Source organism: Lutra lutra, chromosome 3, assembly GCF_902655055.1.
Source record: "Lutra lutra chromosome 3, mLutLut1.2, whole genome shotgun sequence".
Lineage (NCBI taxonomy): Eukaryota > Metazoa > Chordata > Mammalia > Carnivora > Mustelidae > Lutra > Lutra lutra.
Window position 1 is genome coordinate 18,775,656 of NC_062280.1, and position 6,850 is coordinate 18,782,505.

A 6,850-nucleotide genomic window follows, 5' to 3' on the forward strand; every position below is an offset into this window, starting at 1 on the left:
GTACCATTCATCTTTTCAGGAATACGGATATCGCCCTATGTCTGTGATACAATGTGTAATCATCTGGTCCTTCCTGTTATTTTTTCATAATTATATTCTTTAATCAATTTATAAGTGCCTTCTGTCTAACTATGTTGTAAGTTCCCTGGGGCACAAACCTGCTGTATTCATTTTCTGACATCATCCTGTAGTACCCACTGCTATTTGTTGGCACACAGTGGACATTCTCTAAATGCTCTCCCCATCAGATCAAGTTGTTAAGTCAGAAGAGAAGTCAGTGGTTTATAGTCAGTTCTAAATCTTTTCTGACTGGAGAAGAAAAGAAATGGGCAGGTATTTTAGCTTTAAAATGGCATGGGAAATTTGTGTTTTTTTCTCTGTAGCAATTCGAGTAGATGATATTGGATTTACCATGTAGCAGGGATCATGGAAGTGCAATACAAAACCCAGATGACAGTATGAAATGTATTTTGTGTGTATTCACAAAATTCCACAGAATCAATCACCATCCCTTTGACCGAGTTAATATGAACTCCAGTGGCAGTAACCCATGGACCTCTAATAGAATTCACCGATGGGAAATAGTAACAGTTCCCGCGGAGGCATTACCTCTGCTGCCGACTGTGATCTATGGATGACAGCCTCCCAGAAAACACATTGACACAATAGGCTGTAATGGCTCAGATGGGGCCTTTATGTGATATCGGGCCAGTGATCTGCAGACAATGTCTCACCGGGAGGTTTCTCAATTGCCTTCTCCAAAGCTTTCCCTCATGCTTTCAGGGCCTGTCCAGGTACTTTCCTGAGCTCAGGGATGTCTGCCTGTGCTCTAAGACTATCGAAGCTTGCCTTAAGGCATCTCCATTACACTAATGAGCTGCTGCAAAGCCAATGAGAAAAAGAAGACTAGGTACAGATGGAAGATTTTCTCCAATTTACAATGATGTAGGTGTAGATGTGTGTCCTTATAAAGTGTAATTAAGCTCCCACAGTCTGATTTGGGCCTTATTTCTTATCAAGCCCTGTTAACCAGGTTGAAAACTGCTTTGTCCACACTAAAGAGACCCTGTTACCCAGTCACTCAACAAATGATTGGTAAAGGTGCTAATTATGCAAAGCATTTTTGTAGATATAGGATAATAATTGACTTCTGCCCTCAAGGAGCTTCTGATTGAGTTAGAAGAGGTGAAACTGACCCATGTGAACTCATGTGTATTTATGGCTAAATTGCTAGGAGGGTGTAGTCTGTGCTCTGTACTGTTTGATAATTACTTATTATTGAATTGCATCTGATAGACACCTGTACTTCACTCATCATTACAAGTGACATTGAACAATAACTCAGGTAGTACACAGCAGGAGAAAGAGTGGATTTATCAGCAGATGCTGAAAAAACCTTAACCTTACATTCTTAGAGTAAATTAAGGGAATATGAGAAGGAGGACTGGGGAGAAGAAATAGAGAATTACTAACATTTATAAATACTAAATATGCCCCCAGATACTTCACAGGTTCTGCATTTTCCCTTAACAAGGGCTCTATAAAGTAGAGATCAACATCATCATTTTACACATAAAGAAATATCAGCTCTGAGAGATTACCTATTTTTCCCCAGGCCACACAACCAGGAAATGAGTGAACCAGGACTCAAACCCAGATTTGTCTCCTCCAAAACTCACACTCTTTTCACTCTGTCACTATCCCTATCATACCTTCTATCATCTTGACCAAACCACGCCAAAACCACTGTCACTTGCACCTTACCTGTGAATAATCTTCTTCAAAACGGTCCCTGATTCTGGGTTGGAATGGAAAAAGGAGAGATCAAACACAAGAAGACAAAAGTGAAAAAAAGATTCAAGAGACTACCTTCTGCCAATTCACAAATCTATGACTAGGGCTGGTGTTCTGCCAGGATGCCTCAGTCCTGCATGAGCAGCCAGCATCCATTCTAACTCGTCAGTTCAAAAGTCACTGAGGACGTGACATATTTTTTAAATATCATCTCCCCTAACTACTTAATGGGTCCCTGAAATTTGAGGACACTGAATATTGGTTTTTGAGAAGAGTAGTGTCAAATTTGAAGGCAGCTCTAAGGTTAGAAGAAGGTGACATGAGTAACACTTATTGCTAGGAGAAAATGTATACTGAGAAAAAAGTCAATTCTTTTAGTCATACACTTTATATGTTTTTAAGTGCCCTTAAGATTATTAGAAAACAAATGCAATGTTTTATATAAAATTTTAATACCTACATAATTGGTTGGTGCTTTGTTCTAAACTTATGACACAGAAATCTTAGATTTTTATTTGTCGTATGGATACTTAAAAAACATAGTAACTATTCTTCCAGCTCCCCCAATCCATTTCCAATATCTAACTTCTCAAAGATAAGCACTTTTAACAGTTTATTGTGTATCTAGATTTTTTTTATCCATAGAGGAAGATAAAATATATTTGAAATATGTATTTGTTTTACCAAAATTTAGTCATATGTACTAGTCTACAGCTTGCTGTTTATAATTAATGTGCCAAGGATATCATTCCCTGTCAATATATCTATTTTGTTCTTTTCAGTAAGTGCATTGTATTCTGTGTGTTAATATATCATAACTTGAAGCCTTATTGATATATATTTAGAATGTTTTCAATGTTTTCATATCTTAAGCAATGCTACCAAAAACATCTTTGTACTTTTTTTCCCCTTTACATGATTATTTTAGTAAGAAAAATGTACCTTTTTAAATACCTTGATCTCCTTTTAGCAAATTAACATCAGGGGTTCATCTGTGCTATTTTATAGAAATTAATGCAGATATTTACTATTGATCTGTGTAATTGACACATTATTATGCCAATATGATAGACTGGTATTAAAATACTATATTTGGTGTAGTTCTTGATCACATATAACTATCAAATATAACATTGCTCTTACAACTTTACACAATTTACTTTCAGTAATAGTTGATGGACACCCATTGCAGTGAAAATCAGGCACTATCCTAACAGGTTTCAAAAGCATTGTTGGAACTCAAAATAGTAACGCAAGGAGGACTGGAATAATCAGAGAAGGCACTGCAGCTGTTCCTTGAAACATGAGGAGGTTTTGGATAGCCTAAAAGAGTGGGGGAAGCCAAGAATGTGAACCTGAGAAGTCAGGACCACGGACAGAGCAGAGATGGTCCTATGGAAAAGTACACTTTGAAAGGAGTAGTAAGGAGAGGTATGAGAGGCAAAGGGAAACCTTATGATGAGGATTTTTAAAAACAAATCAGAAGGTCTAGATTTTATGTAGAAATAAAACATCGGACTAATGGACAGTTTGGGAGAGTATTTAACAAAACTAGGAGCTATATGTAATAGGGCATGAAAAAGAAACAAAAAATAAAAGGTATTAGACCAAAAGTAGATCCAGGAACTACACTAGGGTGGTAACCCCACAAGAAATAGCTAAGTGAGACATTCTATAGGAAAAAAAAAATCAACCTGATCCACAATTATGGCTACTACCTAATTAGAACTTAGGACAAAAATTAGACATAGGACAAAATTGAGTACTACAATGAGAGTCAGAATAAGTACCCAATTCCTTTATAAGAAAATAGCCTACCACTTTGGATGTTGGAAAGTATTCATAGATACAGAACCCCATCTTGACTTCAACCATCCAATCACCTACTTCGAAGAAGCCTCTACAGCCTACGTTAGGTTAATTCAGGACTATAGGCATTGTAATAGTGAAGTGAATTTTTATGAAACAATAAATTCTTAGAGGTTACCCATGCATTCTGCAAACACTATAATCACTAGGAACAAGGGTGGAAAAAGTGCAAAACATCTTAGAAGCTATTTACACTGAAAGGAAATGAAGTTTTCTCTCTGATGAAACATGTTAGAAATTAAAGATGCCTTTGTTTTGCATACCATACATTGCATAATAATTTTCAACACCTCAGGATCATTGTGTTGGCACCAGCACAACCTCAGAAGGGAGATTAATGGGACTATTTTGTACTTTAATTGATTCCTTGAAACATTTCCTAGGTGAAGCCATTATTTGCATTTTCCTGTTGGCTAATCCCAATGTAGAACTTCCGATTGTTGAGATAAGACACATAATACATTTTTGTTTATTTTATTCCTAAGAAAAAGGAATCACAATGCCTGGCCCCACTTCTCTAAACCGCTTTCTATTCCCAATAACTATGACTATATAAATAAATAAATATTCAGGCTAGTGGAACTACAACTCCAGAGTATGACAAAAACTCAATCAAACCTACAGGAAAACAGGTAACAGATGAGATATACTCTTCTATAATTCCTTATAGTAGAATGATACAACATGAGACAGAATCTAAATCACAAACATGACTGCCATTTGACTAACTCTTACAACTTAGTCTTTAGTAATACAGGACCTCGGGCCAACAGCTTAGAGTTTAAATCCTTATTTTCCCACTTACTAGCTAGGGAAATCGCTTCAGCAAATTATTTCTTTAAGACTCAGTTTCCTTATCTGTCAAATAGGAAATTAAATTATGATTTACCTCCTTGGGCAATTATGAGAATCAAATGATAAAATGCATATTGAACTGCCTAGCATGGAGTCTGGCAGAGTAAGAACTCCAGTTTGTTATTATTTTAAAGCATCTAATATATGTTATTTCTGACCTTTCAAACAATGCTTCAAAAGAGATGGTAACTCCATTCTGCAGATACGGGCTAGCAGCCATGTGATTCGCACCAAATGGAAGAGCTACCAAGTAGCAGAACCAGGGCTCTCTGACCCTGGAATTCCGAGGTTCTACACTACTCTGACTGCCAGAGTCTCTTTGGCCCCCATACAAGCCACCATCCCGACTGAAATGTTAAAGCAACTCCATCTGAAATCAGTTTCCCCCGAATCCCAGGACCCAGCTCTAAGGACAAAACTTTAGCAAGGCTCACCAACTAGACATGTTTACAGAATGTCTTTTACCATGAAACTGGCCACTTTGACAGGCATATTTTAGCAGGAAACAAGGTAGCTTGCTTTTTTCCAAGTGCTCACTCCTGCATCTCATAACCAAAGGAGAAGAGCAGCATCTTTTTTTTAAATTTTTTTTATTGGCCCATAACCTTTTAGTTATGTGAGTTTGGCACAAAATGACAGCTGTTAACACAGCAGGCCACCTCTTGGCATTCCAGTGATGGCTATATTAGTGCCACCACAGGCCCAGACCTGTCATAAGCCTTCCGTGAATCAAAGTGCCACTAATTTTCCCCTTATAAAGACCACAAGATGGTATCCAGGCTGTGCCTTTCAATTTATATTGTTCTGCCATGCAGCAGCAAGATCATGAATTTTAAATGCCTACTGTGATTTGGTCCTATAACTGCACTGTGGGCCCAGTGCCATTACTGAGAGAATAGTGCAAAGTAAGTATAATAGTATTTTTACAGTGAAATCTACTTACAATAAATCCTGAGGACTGAGAATAAATTCTGTTTAGGATCCTCATTAAATACTAATTCTCCCCTCTCCCCCCTGCCCCCGCCCCACCCTCTCACATATTATATAAGCTTGTTCTTAAAGAACTCTGTGTAAGATTGAAGCAAGCATCCTACTGCCTTCCATTGATGCTGGTAATAAAGAGAGATCGTGGGGATAAGAGAGAAAGATAGGAAAAGAAAGAACTGGAAGCCAGTGTTGAACACAGCTTTGTTAATAATTCATAATCTGCCAAGGCTTCCTCCTAACTTCCTTTCTCCACCAATATTACCATAACTCTCCTAAATATCTAGGCTTAAAGCAATGAAACTAAATCTCTGCCTATCCTCACTTTACCACTCACCCATAGTCACTAGGTCTGTGGATACTTCCTTTACATTATCTCTCACCTCCAACCTTCATTTCCATCCCCACTGCTATCACTTCATTAGAGGTCATTATAACTTCACAACTGTATTATCACACTCATTGGTTTATCAGAAAGTAGATAAGTACTCACCTCTGGAGGCAAACAAATCTAAGTTCACATTCTGAACCAGCCACTTGCTAGCTGTGTGACCTTGGATGAGTTAACTTAATATTTCCAGGCCTCCTCTGCAAAGTAGAGATAACAATAAGTAACTACCTCCAGGGTTGCTGTAATGATCAAGATGATGTGAGCAAAGTGCTTGTGTTATTTTTTAACTGTTTTGCATAACCAGTTTCTTTCCTCTTTTTTTCACTCTATACACCTATTTCAAGTTGCTCTTACTAAAATAAAGCAGCAACAAAGGTAACTTCTGTTCCCAAACGAAAGAGAGATTCCCCAGCATATAAGACAAATACTCTCTCGTTCAGGGCCTTTTATTACCAGACCCTGAGTTACCTTCCCATATGGTTCATTACTGCTCACAGGTCCTACCATTCTTTCCCCCTTCATCTCCACCCCATCACCATCCTCCCAATGTACACAAATGTCAGGGTCTACTTTAACTCTGGCATCCTTCATGAATATCTTCTTGAAACTTCACCCTAAACAAATCTCCTTTCTTCACCAAACTCCGTAGTTGACACCTAGTTCCCATGTCATTTATGTTGAAAAATATATAATGCCATGCTTGAACTCATTCTTTGTGTATATCTGTCCTATTTGTGTAATTAAATGAGAATGTCTTTCAGTTCCAAGTTAAGGGACCATCTTACAGGTAAAATTGTCTTAGAACAAAGCCTTTTGACTTTTTAGTAACTAATTTCTTTTGGAAGCAATCCAAATTATATGCATCTTGGATGTATGTATACATGGGACATAGGGTGATAAAGTTTGAAGGAAAATGCCTTTAAACATTTAAACTTGGACCTGGAAAGGACTAAGAAG